At 48.4% G+C, this 18,481-nt stretch overlaps 1 protein-coding gene across 6 annotated transcripts in view; it reads left to right on the plus strand.

The window, feature by feature from the left end:
• Window positions 1-18,481, plus strand: part of LOC135252625 (ras-responsive element-binding protein 1-like) — a 68,808-nt gene that overhangs the window by 19,622 nt on the left and 30,705 nt on the right. For 3 of the 6 annotated variants that reach the window (XM_064330925.1, XM_064330927.1, XM_064330926.1), the window contains exon 2: window positions 7,937-8,029. The exons of the other annotated variants lie outside the window; for them this stretch is intronic. The gene's annotated coding sequence lies outside the window, so the exon portion shown is untranslated. The remainder of the gene's footprint in view (window positions 1-7,936; window positions 8,030-18,481) is intronic. 6 annotated transcript variants of the gene reach the window in all.

Below are 18,481 nucleotides of genomic sequence, written 5' to 3' on the forward strand. Positions count from 1 at the left end.
GCAAGAGTGTGTCAGAGAAAGGATAAAGTACAGGAGGGCTATGCTGAGATGCTTTAGCAGACTGAACCATTTAACCACTCTTTTTTTGGTTATCATTTTAATTATTTGAACAAAAAAAGAACTGAATTGTCTACTCTGGTAAAAGCTCTAGGCAACTGCAAATGGTGTGTAGTGCAGATTGTCTGTATTGTGTCTATGGGATGAAATTTGATGTGAGATAGAAGTGAATTGTTGCTTCTTGCTCAGATGAGCATTGGCTCTCCATAGTGAGACAAAGGGCTGCAATATGTCAGAAAAATTTGAGAGGCTTCTTTCTCAGTTCAGCATCTCTTAAAAATGTCCTGTTCATCTGTAAATCTGAACTGAAGAAATGGTGATTGTCTGGCAGACTTCTGCTGGATTTGTGAATCTGGTGGAGATGCTAACTTCTGAGTTAAAGCTACAGCTCGGACTGTGGAAACTTGCCAGTATAAGTGCCATATAAAACTCTACTAACTACCTTTTAAAAAAAACATTTCTTATTGTGTCTATATAGGGTTTCATAAACAAACAGTGTCAGGCTAACCATGGTTGATTTGAAGGTCCCATATTTTAGTGATCAGTTCACCTAGATTTGACATGAATTGTGCAGTGTGACATGATAACGTATGTGCCTGTAAAACGTGGACTCGGTTCTACTTAGCATTTTTTTGTTGTTGTATAAGAAAATAAATCAACGGGGCTAAACGGTCTGTGAATAATTGGCCTCGTTTTCTACGACACAACTGGGTTCCTGTGAAAACAGCCAATCATTTTTAGCCTAAATGCTCCACAAATATTAAAGCTGCCCTGTAAACAGGCTCTACTCAAGAAAGGGAACAAAGTATGTGGGATTCTACATAAGTAACCGTAATAATAAACTATACAAGTACAAGGAAGTAGCATCCCTTTTAAGATCCCCATAGATTTTTCATTTTGTCTGGATGACTGAGTTAAGTCACACTACGTGAAGAAAGTTCCCAAGCGATCCTAATCGCTTTCCGTTTGTGCCGTTATTTAAAAACGGCAAAGGGATTCCCTTTTCCCGTTTTTCCATATCTCTCTCTTATCTTTGGTTCTGCTCCTTTTCCTTTACCCTCTTTATCAGCACTCCTCTAACCCTGGTTCTGGTACAGCACTCTGAACATCCCCTGCTCTCTCTCCCTCTCTCTCTCCTCCCCCACCCCTCCTCGTACGAGTCCCCTCGAGCCTGTCTCACCTGTTTTCCCTCTCCTTTGTTTTTCTCCCCTCTTTCGGCGCTCCCTCCCTCCTTCCACATCTCCCCTTCCCCCATCGACCTAATTTAGCATTAACCGTCAGCGCGTAGCATCAAGTATTTTAACCGACCAGCAGTATTGAAGCCATTGATGTAGTGCTCACTATTTAGCATTCAGTTTCAGTCAAAAATGGTAATTCCAGCAAAAAGCCGGGTATCTGTACTGAAAAGTTTACCGCCTTGCTAGCTTTTACGTTGTTGCTTGTCTCATATTAGCTGACCAGCAAAACGACCCGCCTGCTGCCTCACAGGTTAACGTTTGCTTTAGCCACTGTAGTTGGCTTTTTTAGCATAACGCTCTGCGTATCTTGTGAGCTCCCTGCAGTGTGCGTACGCATACGAGAACAGGTACTGCCAGGCTAGCGTGTGTGAGCTTGCACGCTGTGTGTGTGACTGAGAGGGCCCACAGGCTCTCTGTCGCTGCGGTAGCTCAGGTGCTGACGGAGCTCGGGCTTTTGTTTGTGAGAGACGCTGCCCCGCCCAAGCGGCGCTAGTACAGGAGCTGGCGCACGGTGGCGGGTGAGCCGTTTGCTTTCCCGAAATACGTGCATCCAAAGTGATGTCATAACGTGCGCACCTATGTGCAAAATCCAAGCCTTAATAAAGGTGCGTAATGATAAGCATCATATTTTTTGCAGTATAGCCTACATGTAGTTGTAGATGCCTTTAAGGGGGAATGTTTGAGCATCTGACTGAAATATGTAACACAGCACAGACTGTGCTTTAGTCAGTACATTCTAGTCCCCGGCAATCTTCTAGGTCTTGTTTAGGTCTGACTAAAGGACGGGCTCCACTAAGTTGTACTCAGAAAGGAGGAAGTGATGTCATACCGCCTCCACTGCCCTGCCTCTCGCTTGCTGCCTTACCATTTTGTTATCAGTGGAAATGCCTAGGCCGACGACCCCGGATCCATCTGAGAGTCGCTCATTTAATTCTGACGGCTCACGAGAGTGAAAGGTTTAGCGCGGGGGCTAACTCTGAGCTCTCCCCCGCTACCCGCGCTGAGAGAGAGAGAGAGAGAGAGAGAGAGAGAGAGAGAGAGAGAGAGAGAGAGAGAGAGAGAGAGAGAGAGAGAGAGAGGGAGAGAGGGAGAGAGGGAGAGAGGGAGAGAGGGAGAGAGGGAGAGAGGCTCGCTTCGGCCTACCCGCCCGAGAATTCACCAAGAGGAGACGACACCGCTGCGGAATGAATGTGCCATTTGTTGTGCAGAGAGACAACTGTCAGAGAGCAGCTCAGGCCTGCTGCGTCTGCAGAGACATAAACCGAGAGAGAGAGAGAGAGAGATGAACAGAGATGGATAGAGTAGTCAAGAGCGCAAACTCTCTCGTGGAGCTGAAGTGAAACATTGCCGTCGGTTGTACGTGGCGCAGCGCGTGCGGGCTTTTGTGAATCGGCTGGGCGTGCAGCCTGCGGAGGTGTGGGAGTGTCTCTGAAGTGTGCGGCGGCTACCGGAGCAGAGATCCGCCGCGTGCTCTCTGCGAAGAGCGCGCAGCTGTCTGTGTCACTGGGATCTGTCAGCACACAATCTACATCTGCACTCTCGCTTTCTGTAACTTACACCGCAGGAACCCACCACCGCGTGTGTGTGTGTGTGTGTGTGTGTGTGTGTGTGTGTGTGTGCACGAGTGTGCGTGGGAGAGAGACACAGAGAAAGAGAGAGTCAGAGCGCATCCCAGTCAGATTCAGCTTTTTTCTGTTTGCAGGGCTTAATTGCTTCCTACACATATCAGTGAGGCATGATGTTGAGCCAAAATTCAAAATTCAAGAGAGAGATGCAAATGCAGTGTTAACCTCTGAACACCACATGCTAACGGATGGACACTAACACCGCAGATTAGATCATTTAGATTTATTTAATATATTCTAAATATTTATAAACCTCCCTCCAGTCTGCCTTGTCTGCTTGTCCAGCAGTCAGTTGCTCTCCGAGAATCACGGTAATCACCGTAACTGACGCAAGCTAACAGGCTATTTGGCCCAAAACAAAAGACCTGCCTTCTGGGGGATGGAGTAGGGGGCTAACAAGCTAAAACGTCCTGTCATAGGCACCTGTGCACAGTGACAGCTGAGTCCCGTGTTGCCTAGACCCCCTGCTCAGTCTGTCCTGTCCTGCATTAACCCTTAAGGAGCCTGCCCACTGTTTCGTTTCTTTTCAAAACGTATTTTACAGGAAAAGTGTCACACTTTCACTAATATTGACGAGTGTAAATCTGAAACTGGAATAGACCGCTGTGTTTTCATTACCAGAGTTCATGCGTCATTCATGCATTCTTGTGATATATCATTAATGTTTCTCACGGTTATGTCAGGACCTGTGATAGATTGGCGAGGGTTTCCAGGGTGTATTCCTGCCTCTCGCCCAATGAACGCTGAGATAGGCTCCAGCACCCCCCGCGACCCTGCCCAGGATGAGCGGGTATAGATAATGGATGGATGGATAGATAGATGGATGTTGGGACTCTTTCCCTATAGAATTGTGGGTTTTTAAAAAAAAAAAAGTGTTTACACTAGAGTGTGGAAATAAAGCCGAAAAAGGGCGTGGACCGCCGCGGCGAACCGTACGGGGACCGCGAGCCGCGTTAAGAGACGGGAGCGTTCAGACGCGGTCGTGGGCGGAGCAGTCCCATTCGCTAACGGTTTCTGCCTCGCTGTCGTCTCCGATGCAAAGAGCAGAAAAAAAGGGCTATTCAAATATCCGAAGATGCATTTGTGGGGACGAGCACCAGGCAAATTAGGAACCGGTCTGGCCCGTCCGAGCGGGACCGCTCTGTGCTCTCTGCAGGGAGCCCGGCCCACAAGCCAAAAATGATACAACACATTGTGTATTCGCAGAAGAAGAATCAAGATGGCAAAAACTTTGCTCCGATAGATCCCTCGGTACATTTCCGTTACAATCCGTCCTAATTTTTTCCCGTTACACAAAGCCGGCCAGTGGAGGATAGACTTCCCCTCTATAGCCTCTCTATAGTTTCTCCAGAGGTTTCTTCCCATTGGGGAGTGTTTTCTTGCCATGGTTTGAGTGTTTTTCCTCTCACTAGGCTGTTTTCTTTGCTTTTCTGTTTTTCCCCTCTACCTCACTTTCTGGCTTTTTGGGGGTCCGGGCCTGGTTTTTGCCCAATTTTCTTTTCTGCTTTCTCTGTAAAGCAGGGATCAGCAACTCACGGTCCTCGAGGGCCGAGAACTGCTGGTTTGTCACCCTCCCTTTGCCTGGGAGTCAGGTGTGAAGACAGTCTGGCCAATCAGTAGCACTAATTACCCGGGAGAAAAGAAAACCAGGGCTGGATTCGAGGGCCGGAGTTGGTGATCCCAGCTGTAAAGCATCTTTGCGACTCTCTCTGTAAAAAAGCGCAACACGAATCAAATTGAATTGAGTAAACTTTGCAGACATACGGTGTTGAATGCTTACCGAGCGCTGATGGCGCTATATTTCACAGCTCTGTTAGCATCGAGCCTTTTTAAAATGAATAACACAGGTAAAGTGCAAGGCGAGTCGTGTGTTTCTGGGACCCTTAGCCTGTTGAACATCAGGCTAGATGCAGTGCTAGATAATCTGCGGAGTGGATCGAGCCCGAATGGATTCGAACGGCCTGTTGTTTCATCTCCCTGTGAAATAGGCGAGAGAGGCCGCGCCCGTACCGCGTTGGGCCCCCGTTGGGCCGCCGTCGCGCTGCGAGATGAGCGCGAGTTCTTCTTCATAAGGGCCCAGAGACCTCAGTCAATCAATCAAATTTTATTTGCATAGTGTATTTTACAGCAGTTGTCACAATACGCTTTACAGACAACCCTGACCTCTCTGAACTATTACACTCACCCCATCCCCCCCCCCAAACCTCAGTGCGACCTTTTGTCCTTGGTGTCAGGCGACATGCAGGGAAGCTGGAACGCGGTACAGCTGGGGGGGGGGGGAGGGGGGGGGTGGGTGGTGTGTCGCAGAGCCTCCTCAGGACCTCGTGGGACGGACCTGCCGGACAGGTTCACCCGGATTCCCCCGCCGCTTCCCTCTGCGCTCTGCTCGCCTGTTCACCCCCCATTTTCCCCCCTCTGTTTTCGCTTCAGTCAACCTCCCCCTCCCCCTCCTCCTCCTCCTCCTCCTCCTCCTCCACAGGCCCAGCCCTTTATATCTCAACCTTTTTGCAGTTGAAACTGATATTGTGGTCCAGCACAATAAAGGGCCTATTTCCCTATGTCAACTACTCTCAAACCCAGGCTGTATGCTCGATTCTGTGCCTGTCAACCAGGCCAGAAGCAACAGCATCCGATATATGTAGTATGTGTATATATATATATATATATATATATATATATATATACTTTTTCTGCTTTGTTGGTCAGGACAGTGTAGAGAGACACAAAGAATGGGTAGTGAGAGAGAGAGGGGGAGAGACATGCGACAAAAGTAGCTGGATGTCGCAGCTCGCAATGTGGACAGTGCTCTACAGGCTGGGCCACAAGCCCCCCCCCCCGAGCATCGCAGAATGCTTTAACACGCACACGTTTTTTTTTTTGATAGTGCACATTTTGCACACTCGCACGTCCGTTTGTACCCACAGACACCCGCTTTGCTGTTTACATCCAGCGCGTCACTAGTGTAAACAGAGTTTAATGAGTAACTCCATGACGGAAATCTGAATATTGGTCCAACTGTTGACCGTATCACCAAGCACAACAGTGACCTACGACCTTTTGTTCTCCAAATGCCCTCCTTGCCCTCAGCATTCTGGGATATTTTAAGGCTACGTATGCATAATAATTTTATTAAGATTTATCTCAACACAGGAGGTTTATTCTCATTGTTATGTCGTTCGTTTGATAGATTGACTCGCGTGCTAAACGAGATTCTGATGATTCAGTGTGTAGATACAGTATTGATTTTTGTCCTGTTTGATTGGAGCGCTTGTTTGGAGTGTTTTTGGTTGTCGATAGTTTAGGGAGCCTTGCAGCAGGTCTCACGGGTCCTGTTCAGATAGTCTATGAGGAAGGCACAGGCATGCCTGTGGACTGCTGCGGCTAAAGAGAGCTTCAAACAGAGATGTTTCGTTGTCCCAGTCTCAGCCTGGCCCGTTGCAGATGGCTTCCTAACACTTAATTGGGCTGTTTTACCAGCTCCTAATCTGATAATCTCTCTTGCTCTCTCTGGCTCGCTCTGTCTGGCTCGCGTTCTCTCACTCGCTTCCTCTCTCTCCCTCTCTCTTCATCGCTCTCTCCCTCACTCTGTCTCGCTCTCTCTCTCTCTCTCCCTTGCTCTCTCTCTCATTCGCTCTCTCTCTCCCTCTCTCTTACTCGCTCTCTCCCTCGTTCTGTCTCGCTCTCTCTCTCCCTCGCTCTCTCTCCCTTGCTCTCAAGCACTCCTGCTCTCTTTCTCTCTTTCACATACGCTTTCCATCCCTCTTGGTCTCTGTCCCTTTCTGTTTCTTCTCCCCTCTCTTGTTCTCTCTCTCCCCCTTTTCAAACCGCTTTCACAAAGCCGAGCTGCCAGTGGTTCTATATCACTTTTCTCTCTTTATGCTATAGCCTCCCTTCGTTTCAGTCTTTTTCCTGTTCTCTCCATCGCGTGCCATCTCTCTTTGTGTCATCCACGCTTCCTGTTTTTCCAAACCTTTTGTGTTTAAAAAAAAAAAAAAAAACCTCTAGCTGTTCATGGAAGTCTTTGTGGCATTCGCTTCGTTTCTCCTCCTGTATTACACGCTCCTCTCCCTCGCTCTCTCCCTTGCCCCCCCAACCCCGAACCGCAGCCTGTCCGAACACGCCACCAGCGTGAGCGAGATGCGTTTGCTCAGTCCGTTCAGCCTCCTCCTCCTCTTCCTCCTCCTCCTCCTCGTCCTCCATCTTCGAGCGCGGAGGACCCCCCCCTGTCCCGGGGCTCCCTCTTCCTCATTTGTATAATTCGTTTCGTAACGTTTGCCTGCTGGTGCAACCAGAGGAGCCGATCGGTCAGTGGTTCTCATGGCCTCCGCGTGCTCTGACGCGACGCTCGAGCGGTTCCCTTGGTTTTCCGTCGTCAGCGTGTTAGAGCTCCAGCTGTAAATCTGCCTGCAGTCGCTAGCTGTTTGGTTTATTCTGAAGTGGAAAGCAATACAATACAAAGCGGCCAATACAAAGACAAATAGAGAGAGATTTACAATTGTAATGACTTGTAATGGTGTATAAAGTGTGTGTGTGTGTGTGCTTTTGTGTGTGTGTGTGGGGGGGGGTGGGTTCTGCTGAGTATTTTTAGATATGTCAGTGCTTTCAATTATAGCCCTAGTCCAAATTTCCACTGTACAATTGTTACCTTTGAGCCAATAGGAACAAAGGAATTCTCAGTTTACCAATCAGACAAAGCGAGGGTGTGTGCGCCTGCTACGCGCCCCAGCAGCAGCGGGCCCTTTGAAGCGGGCGGCGCTCACAAGAGGCGGGAAGCGCCCGAGCCGGTTTTTTTTTTACGGCTCGGCGGGGGCCAGCGGAGCCGAAGTCCCCCCCCCCCCGCCCACCTGAGGCCGATCCGATCGGGAACGACGCGCGATAAGCGCCGCCGTATCTAATCTGGGGGAAAGGAAGGAGGAAAAAATAAAAAAACCGCGAAACGCGCTGTTCCTGTCGCTGTTTGTGCTGTGTCGCTGGGATGTGTGCTGACCCTGATCTCTGTCCTTTTTCCCCCCGCAGTGTGAGCGCGTCGGTGCCGACGCCCATGCTCCTCGGTCGCCCTCGCCCCTGATCGAGAACCCGTCCGACCTTTTAGCCCCGTTCTCCGACTAGGTAAATACGCCGGGGACACGGACGCCGCCGCCGCCGCCGCCGTCGACCGCACCGCGATGAACGCGCGGCTGAAACACGCATAAGCACCCACGCAACACGCACGAGGAGGGAAACCCACGATAACCCCCACGCTTTATTTATTTACCAAATTCATTTTTAATTACATAATGCTGAAAGTTAGTCAGTCATTCTACCACACAGGCCATCACCTGGAGTGTTAACACTGTTATTGATGTCCTTTAGTAAACAGACCTGTGTCAGTCTAAAAATATCAATATTGTTGTTAAAATAACATATATTCATGCTCATTTTTGAAATTCATTTTTTTCAATCACCAAAGCCATATGTGCGTGGGTTATCGTGTTTTTCCAGGAAACCTATCCTACGCACGAGTTTCAGTTGAGATGAGGGGCTTTCCAGGTCCTCCGACACAGTTAGGGTTTCTTGTAATGCTTACATAAATTTTAGACATTCAGTACTACTGTGCATGCATCTGTGGTTAAAGTGACACACAGTGTGTTTGGTTAAAACTGCTCCAGTGTTTTTCTGGCACGTTCTGTTCCTGAAGCATCATATCTGTCTGTTTCTGCATGCACTCTTCTGCATCATTCTGTTGCTTCGGACCCTGATACTACTGACTGCTGTCAACTAAGGCGTTCGTTGAGAGCTGCTCTCTGATTGGCAGTGATAGGGTTGTGTGCCTGCAAGTGGTTCTCTGATTGGCTGTGAAGCCACTGCGTTACTCTCTTAAGAAGTTTTAAATGTGCGACTGCTCGGAGTTTCCAGGGTGTAAGAATTTCATCATGTTTTTGTTCAACAGCAGTTTGGTGTCCGATAATTTCTCCTGTCTTCAGAGCAGGCAGTTACCTATTGGGTGCATACAAGAAGGATGAAATGTGCATAGTGGAGGGAGTTGCAGGGTTCTGGCTTGTCTGTAGTCCCCATATCCATGCCCTTCAGTGCAGTTCAGGCCAGGATAGCTTTTTTTATTAAACTGAACACAATTACTGCAACTATAACTTCATTATTTAACCGCATTAGTCAGTCGTACTATGTAATGAGTGGCTCTACTCTAAATTGCTGCAAATAATGAAATTGAGCCTTTCCAAAGTCTGTATTGTAAAACACGTAGATGTCTTCTAGAGAAAAATAATTGCTGTTGTAACGAGCACCCACTTAACGCTTGTTTGATTATTGATTATCAGCTTGGGCCAAGATTTATAGCCACATAATGAGAGATAATGAGAGTAGCCTGTTGGGGAAGAAAAAAGCATTAAGAGCCCAGGCTTGACTAATGTAAGTAACCGTTCCAGTATAGGATTCAAGTTTAATTTGGACTGTGCTTTCAGACTTACAGACGTTTGAGTTCATACCCCCCCTCCCCCCCAATTTCAAAGTGTTCGCATCTCTGAGATTGTACTCTATTTTTTTCTTTTTTTACGGGGCTATTATGCAAATCTTGTGAAACTATTCCTTCCGTTGAAAGGCATTTGCATAGATTATTAGTACTGCGAGAAAGCCTGGGAAGTGTGTAATGCAATTTTATTCACTCGTCACAAGTCTAAATCTCAAGTTATTCCTCGAAAGTCCTCATGCGCATCAGCTGTGCGTATTGAATGGAGGGAGTTTAGTCCTGTTCCCTGAGGACCACACTGATTCCCATGAGCCACTGCATGGCTGCTGTGAGTTCCTGTGGATGACGGCGTCTGCTGAGTGATTTTAATGTATCGTGAAGTATGACCGCGATCTGGTCTCCTCTGTGTTTGCACGGCTGTTATTCCGAACGACTTCTGGTTTGTCGGAGGTTGTGTTTGCTCTGCACCCTCTGGGACAGGTGTTACCTTCCGTGCGTCTGTAACCCTTCCCCGTCGCATTGTCCGTGTTTGTCCGCACTGCTGCAAGAACACAAGCCGGGAATAGCGTGGTGCATTAGCAGTAAAAGGCTGGGAGTGAGAGTATAGCCTGTAATCGTATGACGGTTCACGTGAGTGACATCGCATTTAAATACACAGGATGTGCATCACTATAAGAAGCACGGCGGTGTGTTAAACTGCACCAGCGCACTGTTGCAATCGCCTCGCCCTGGAACATGAATACAGCCAGAACAAGGGAAAGTGCAATGTCTCGGTAGCTCCGTTTGCCAGTAATTCGCTGTTCTTCTAACAGGAAATATTTTGCAATCTGGCATCCCTCGCTGTTGAGCTTTTTCAAATCTGCTTATTCGGTTAATTCACGCGAGTTTTGAAACAGAAGTGAATCGCAGAGCGCGCCGCCCGAGCCTCCCTGGTCACTGCCCCCGTCGGCTCCTTCGCGGTCGGCCAGTTTCACAGATGTCGTTATGCGGCTGAGCGAGGTTAATAATTCAGCGGCTGCCGTTGTGCGGCGTTTGCGCGTTTGCGTGTGCGAGCGGGGGCCGCGGGGGCCGTGCAGGCGAGCGTTTCTGTAGACGTCGGGCGCGCGCGCCGGTTTGGGCCCCAGGCCTCCGCGGGCCTGGCCGCCGGCAGAACCCTCTTCGGCTCCCCGCAGGCAGATGTTGCAGGGAGATCTTGCCTCGGACAGAAACGGCAGCCAAATTATCCCTGACTCAGCGAACGGAGAACCCAGCCTTTGTGTCTGAGGTAGAAAGGAGTGAGAGAGAGAGAGAAAGAGGGAAGGGGAAGAGAGCATGTGAGCGAGAGAGAGAGAGAGAGGGCAAGAGAGTGAGAAAGGGAGAGAGAAAAGGGGTAGAGAAACCATCGATGGTGTGATACTGTGTCTCAGACGCACACAGGCCTTTTCCTCTGCTTGTGATTAGTTTCAGTCGCTGGGTGGATAAGACACACCCCTCCCATGATTCCTTTCACATTCGTTTCATTCATTTTTTCTCTGCTCTACAGATGCAATGACTGGAATGTCAGAAAGCTGTGGTTAAGATGCGCTGATGCTATCTGTGAAGAAAGACTAGTTTTTTTTTTTTGCTTGTGGGCACATACACTTGTTTGAGTCTGCGTGTGCACCCCAGCCTCTGCCTCCTCTATAATGTCTTATTGTTGGTGTTCAGTTCTCAGGAATCCAAGGATATCAGGCCTAATCTTAAAATAAAACATTTTATGTCAGAAATAAAGCCTTCTCCCTCGAGCTTCGGCCCTACAGGATTACGGGTGACCTTCTAGGCCTCAACGTGTGTCTGGAGGAAGTTTTCTTTCCAAATCGGCCATGGTGATGGCTTTAAAAAAAAAAACATTGCTGCTCTCACCTGGTTGCTGAAGTTAAGAATGACAAAAAAAAACATAGTTTTACATGACTAAGCATTTGTTAGAACGTATGTTGGTGTCATTCTGAGGCTATTTTTGCCATGCGTCTGGGTTGTCGAGGCATCCGCTCTGGATAAGAGCGTCTGCTAAATGCCTGTAATGTAATCCGGAATCCCGAAGCTTCTGTGGTGTTTTGGTTTTAAAGCTCTCTGGTCAAGGTCTTCCTCTCTGCTTAAAGCTGCAGCGAGCGTGTGCGGCACCCACACGCGTCAGTGGAGTCCCATCGCACTACCAGCAGCCTCGCAGTCCTCAGCCTGTTGCATAACACACACAGCCTCGCCGCTGAAAAATGGCATCCTGCACCGACGGCAGCGAAGCGCCCCGGGCGTGTTATTGTGCAACACACCGTAAAAACAGGAGCCCCTGGGATGGGAGCGCTTACCTGGCCAACTTGAGAGAACTGGGAGGAAGGAGGAAAGCGAGTGAATGAAAGAGAAGGGTGAGGGAGGGGTGCAGGGTGCGGGGTGCCTCTATCCTGGCTCTGCTCCAGGGCCTCCCCCCCCCCCCCCCTGCCCTGATGAGCAGGGGAACACTCTGCTTCCATGAACTTTACCCAGCGTGGCAGAGAGAGAGAGAGACAGGGCCACAGCGGCAGTACTGTTTGTACAACAGTGTGTGTGTGTGTGTGTGTGTGTGTGTGTGTGTGTGAGCATGAGTGTGCATGTGTGTGTGTGTGTGTGTGTGCGCATGAGTGTGCGTGTGCGTGTGTGTGAGTGAGCATGAGTGTGCATGAGTGTGCATGCCTGCATACCAGCCTCTGTACGGTACATACTGACGTGTATATGTAGCATGTCAGAGTGTGTGTGGCTGTTTGTGTTTGCCTGCGTGCTGGTATGCACGTGTGTGCCTGCCTGTGCATGCGCCGCGCTGCGAGCAGCTCCGTGTGTCTGCGCGTGCGGGCCCGTGCGCAGGCGCGTTCGTATCCGCGCGCGTAGCTAGCCAAGTCTGGCTGCGGGGGACAGAATGAACAGAATGAACAGAATGAGAACTGGTTGTGGCGCTCGCTCTCGTCACTCTTAATCATCCCAGTCAGCCAAGGCCATCAGCGAAGCACCCTGCCTCTCGCTCACGGACACGGCTGAGCGTCACGGTCAGGCGTGCAGAAGGCTCAGGCCTCCTCTGTGATTTTTCGGAGTTCCTGTTTCCTGTTGTGACAGAACCCGGCGTCGTCCTTCGCCGCTCCGTCCGAGCGGCGGCGTCCGCGGTAACGGGCGGCGCGGAGTTTGACCTTTGACCTTCTCCGCGCGTCGTTCAGACCGGGTCTGAGCCAGGTTATCTCGCGATGATCCGGCCTGCGGCGGAAACGGGTCAGGGGTCACGGGTGTGAGCGGCTCGGACGCGCGGCGCAGCCCCCGCCCGCGAAGAGCGACGTTCTCGCCGCGGCGCTCGTCCGTCGGAATACCGTCAAACGTTGATGAACCTGCCAAAAGTAAAAAAAAAATTAAAAAAAACTATTCATAATTCTTGCACTAAAATAAATATGTGCTGCTGTTTTCACTGTACACCAGTGTCTGTGCACACAGCTGTTTTCTGATCTGAAATTCGGTTTATCTACAGTAGTCATGATTTGGACATTCTGGCAGAACTCGGAAAGCGAGAGGAGATTAAATGTGGAAAGATTGCATCTTTTTTCCGTTAATTTTCCATTTATCTTTCCATTAATACACCACTGCTGTCTGAACCTCAAATTATCACTAGAGCCAAAATGAAACTTTCTGCGTATTCATAACACTGATGCCAAGGAGTTCATTTTGAGCTGATGTTGACAGTGTCTTCATGTGTACTTCTACCAGCAAGTGAAACTCCTCCATGTTTTCAGATGCTTACCTTAATTATATGACTTTATCTAAATGGTATTTTGAAGGCGCAACACCTACGATTGGAGGTTTTTCAGTTTCTAATGACTTTAAAATGGCTGATGTGCAGCACTGCAAGGTTTGGAAACCATTAACAGATAATATAATATGAAAGATTTGTGATGCATTAAGCCAGACACTAGAAAGATGCTCTGACATGAAAATAAAATTACACAGATACTTGTGTACGTAAAAAAGTACACACACTCAATCATTACTACAAAGAATTTAGAATCATTGCAATGATAATAAGATAATTAGGAAGTTGGCATGGTCTTTACCTCGAGCTGTGACTTTCATTTTCATTTTCAATGCATTGATATTTTCTTTTGTCATGTTATAATCTGAGTAATACTAACATGTAGTAGTAAACATTTTGAACTAAAAGACTAAATGCATGCTTTATTCTGACTTCATGGCTGCAGAGTGCTGTGCACATAGCATTTAGACCTGAACGCGTCGGCTGGGGGTTTGCTTGGCACCTGCCCTGGCCTTCAGCGTGGGTGTTGTGTACACTACTTGTGAAGGTGGTTGAGGAAATGTCTTTTGAAATCTGATGTTGATGCTTAAATATATCTTGATTTGCATCGCGACTCGGAAACAGTCCTCTGTAGCTACTGGGGTAAAGACAGCCAGAATTAAAAGCATGTTTCAACAAGCCCTCTGTGGACTACTGTGGACTGTTTCATATAGCACTGTGTTGAGTGTACTTTGCTTCAAGAAAGTAAAAGGAAAGTGCACACACACACACAGATATTTTCACATTTCGTTAATCTGGAGTACCAGAGTCCCCTAGTGACTGCTGCTCCTGTATAATAAAATGCAAAAATACAAACAAAAAACGTGACTTGTTTTGAGTACCGGCTTTCTTTTACTTCATGAAGTTGCATAAGAAGATTGCATTCACTAGAGTATGCCAAATGTTTTCTCATGCAAATTTTTTGTGCGTCACTTTTTTTTGCTGGACATTTAAATCCGGTGGTAACTGGAACGTGCATCACTCATCTCTTCTGCTGTGCGCTCGTGTTGCACAACTAATTATCCGATCTCCATTCACTCTTTAAGAAATGTGGGTCAGTTTGGTTTTTAAACGCAACTTTGCTCCATCGCCCCGTTGGTGCACTGTACGTCTGAGGTTCTTTAGTGTCAGGGGAGCCAGAGTGGAAAGTGCAATAAATAGCTCCCATATGGCCACCGGATCCCGCCCCCCACCCCCACCCCCACCCTCTCCCCCGGCCGCTGCCTCGCCCCTGCTTCACTGGCAGGCTGAGGAGCTCTTCTCACAAGCGCGCGCCCCCCCCCCCCCCCCCCCGCCCCGCGAGCTCCCTGATGTTCCGAACCTAACCGCCGTATTCCACGAGCGGCCGGGATGCCGCGGCGATGCTCTCGATCGTCCCCGAGTAACTCCGCCCCACCTCCAGCGGAGCCGGCGAATAGGCTGGCAGGTATAAATAAACGGCGCAGTTAAAACGGGAACGAGGCTGCTAGCCGCCGTTCGCTTCGCGCGCCGCGGTCGGGCTTGGCAGCTTTCCTTCACGCGCCGTGGATCCTTTTCGCCTTTCTGGAAGGGACTCGCGTTTCTAGTTAAGACCCGAAACATCATTAACCAAGGTGCAGCCAGGTTAACTGGATATAAACTGAAGTGTCTAAAATGGGTAGCCTGTGGTGTACTCTACAGGACCTAACATTGTAATAAAGTAACTGGTTCCTCATCTTCAGGTTTCACTCTGTAATCATGATAATGAAGGAAGCACAGTGAAAAGTAGTTTTATTTGACTTGTATTGCAGTCCAAAATGAATATGAAGTACACACTGCCATAGCAAAACAGGTTTTTAATAATGAATGGCTAACTTATTTTTAATGCTGTCAGAAAGCAATGTAGCTAAATAAGCATGACTGTGGGTCTAAAGGGATTGTGCTTAAATAGCCTTAGCAAATAAAAACTGGCAGACTCATACGCCCCCTCTGACAACCTTTTCATTTTTTTAATACAGGTTTACACAGGGTCAACTTGACACTAACAGCCAAAGTGAGATCCTGTAGATGCTTCCATGTTTATATGTGCGTGAATCGGTGCTGGATATTCTTCCTGTGAAAGTGACAAAGACAGCATCACTCCCATCTGCTGGTCCACAGAGATAACTATATGCAGCGCACATGTGGGCGTAAATAAGGCCCAAATATGTTTGTTATCTACGGGGTTTGTGTTTTTGCAGGCATCAGACATTTTGTTCATATTTTGGCTGTGACTGTCCTCTTTGACGTGTTGTCTTAACTTTAGCCCTATTTACATTCTTATCTGATACAGGTGATAAATCACATGTCTATTTAAAAAATGTGCAGTTTCCACACAAGTTTATGGTGCGTTGAATTTCTCATTCTGCGTGTTTGGACTGTTGGTGCATTTCTCGTAGTTGCTGCACTCAAACATTCAATCCGACTTGTCCTGCAGCTAACAGCAGGGTGTCTCGCGAATTTTGCACACTTATTATGGGATGTTTTTTGTAAGGGGAATGCCGATGACGGAAGAAGAGGCATGCTGGAATTTCCTTGATGAATTCTTAACCTATTAATCACTACTTCACGTTGATAATTGGTGTACCTGAAGCTGCTGTTGTGTCTTGTGGTGTGTTTGTTTGATGGTTGTTGATTTTAATGCAACCATGACAAAGCCAAAGACAAATTTCCTAAAGTGGATAATAAAGTTTTGTAATCTGATCTCTGGAAACATCTGGTCCATATCTGAATTATTGTGGTTGGGCGTGTTGGATTTGCCCCGAAATCAGACATTTGTTCAATAAAATGGCAAATGTAAACGCTGCCTTGAAGGACCACACTGGTATTTTGGATGTTAAAGCCCATTTATTGCAAATTTTGTTTAAATGGCGACTTACCCGCCATCACACTGGCTGCATGAGTGCTGCCCATGGCCAGAAGCCCCACAGGGTGGCACATAGCCTGAAGTATGACCCAGGGAGGCAGGGTTTCAGCTGAGCAGAGTCGTTTCCAACTTACGTTCAAGATCACCTCCTCTGGCCGGTTTGGAGCTCGCAGGCTGCGTAGCTACACTTGCCGCGTACTCTCCTGGCTAACTGTGCATACTCTCCTGGCTAACGGCGCATACTCTCCTGGCTAACTGTGTCTACTCTCCTGGCTAACTGTGTCTACTCTCCTGGCTAACTGCGCATACTCTCCTGGCTAACTGCACATACTCTCCTGGCTAACTGCTCGTACTCTCCTGGCTATCTGTGCATACTCTCCTGGCTAACTGCGCATACTCTCCTGGCTAACTGTGTCTACTCTCCTGGCTAACTGCGCATACTCTCCTGGCTAACTGCGAGTACTCTCCTGGCTAACTGCGCATACTCTCCTGGCTAACTGCTCGTACTCTCCTGGCTAACTGCACATACTCTCCTGGCTAACTGCTCATACTCTCCTGGCTAACTGCGCATACTCTCCTGGCTAACTGTGTCTACTCTCCTGGCTAACTGCACATACTCTCCTGGCTAACTGTGTCTACTTTCCTGGCTAACTGCACATACTCTCCTGGCTAACTGCTTGAACTCTCCTGGCTAACTGCTCGTACTCTCCTGGCTAACTGCACATACTCTCCTGGCTAACTGCTCGTACTCTCCTGGCTAACTGCACATACTCTCCTGGCTAACTGCACATACTCTCCTGGCTAACTACGCATACTCTCCTGGCTAACTGTGTCTACTCTCCTGGCTAACTGCACATACTCTCCTGGCTAACTGTGTCTACTTTCCTGGCTAACTGCACATACTCTCCTGGCTAACTGTGTCTACTCTCCTGGCTAACTGCACATACTCTCCTGGCTAACTGTGTCTACTTTCCTGGCTAACTGCACATACCCTCCTGGCTAACTGCTTGAACTCTCCTGGCTAACTGCTCGTACTCTCCTGGCTAACTGCACATACTCTCCTGGCTAACTGCTCGTACTCTCCTAGCTAACTGCACATACTCTCCTGGCTAACTGCGCATACTCTCCTGGCTAACTGCTCGTACTCTCCTGGCTAACTGCTCGTACTCTCCTAGCTAACTGCTCGTACTCTCCTGGCTAACTGTGCATACTCTCCTGGCTAACTGCGCATACTCTCCTGGCTAACTGCGCGTGTGGGCTGTGGTGAAAATAAGCAGCGGCTGGGTGCACGTCCCGGGCCTACAAATGTGGTTGGGCTATTGAGGATAAAAGCAAATTTTTTCTGATTCGAATTTTTTTTAAATCACGTGTACCTACAGCGCTGTGTCTGAGGGTGCCATTTCAGAGCCTTGACTGCGATTTCCACACAGGGTTCTGGGTGTTTCCAGCTTGCTCAAACACTGCAAAGCCCTACAGAACAGCAGAGCAGGCGCTAACGCTGGGCAACTGAAACGCTCTTCCACTCTGATCGAGAGTGTGGGAAAAGAGGAAGCTCTTGGGCTGTATGGGGCCTTTCACTTGTGAAATAAACATGACAGAGTGGGGGATTGTGGGAATGGGGAGGCCCAGGCTTGCATTAGACGCAGGGCCACATCATCAGCCAGGCCAGACGTGGCTAAGCGAGTCATAGCCGTAGTCTGCGTATGCTGAATAGCCCGAAACCGGACGAAGCCGGTTTAGACGATGCCTGGCAAAACCGGTTGCAAGGATGTCGGTCACCAGCTAACTCTTACGACTGAGGACACAATCCAGTTTGCTCAGAATTCCTGAGAGAAATGCCTTTGCTTAGGCCTAAAACCTCATATAACCTCATATTTCAAGTAACCCGGAACAAAATGTAGATTTTTAACGGTGGAAGTCCAAATGGTAATTAAATTAGCCGAGAGTCCATTTTTGTTCTTTTTTGCCATTCAAAGTGAAGGAAAATTAGTACTTGAGGTTATTTTTCAGTGTTTTATCTGGAAGAGAACAGCATAGTTGAAAGCGTGATGCTGCATAAGTTTGCATTTGAGTGTGTATGTTTGAGCCAGGCTGATTTCCACGTGGTACGTGAAACGGTTCACATTAGTTTCCCTTGATATTTACAGCGTGCGCTGAACGCCCTTTTTTATTGTCGATTACTTGTGTTGGAAAGTATGTTTTTTTTTTTATTTATTTTTTTATTATTCTGCAATGTTTACTAATGTTCCAAATGTTCCACACTCTGCTTGCTGTCCGCCATGCTGAGTCCAGATCGTGTTCGCTGAGGACGCATTTCCATAGATGGCCGTGCTGAAAGCGGGAGCGCTAGCGTCAGTTAGCTCGGCCGCCGCTGAAAGATGCTCGAAGGCTCTCTGTCCCCGCCGTCTCCTGCCGTCACTT

The sequence above is a fragment of the Anguilla rostrata genome, chromosome 4, assembly GCF_018555375.3.
Source record: "Anguilla rostrata isolate EN2019 chromosome 4, ASM1855537v3, whole genome shotgun sequence".
Lineage (NCBI taxonomy): Eukaryota > Metazoa > Chordata > Actinopteri > Anguilliformes > Anguillidae > Anguilla > Anguilla rostrata.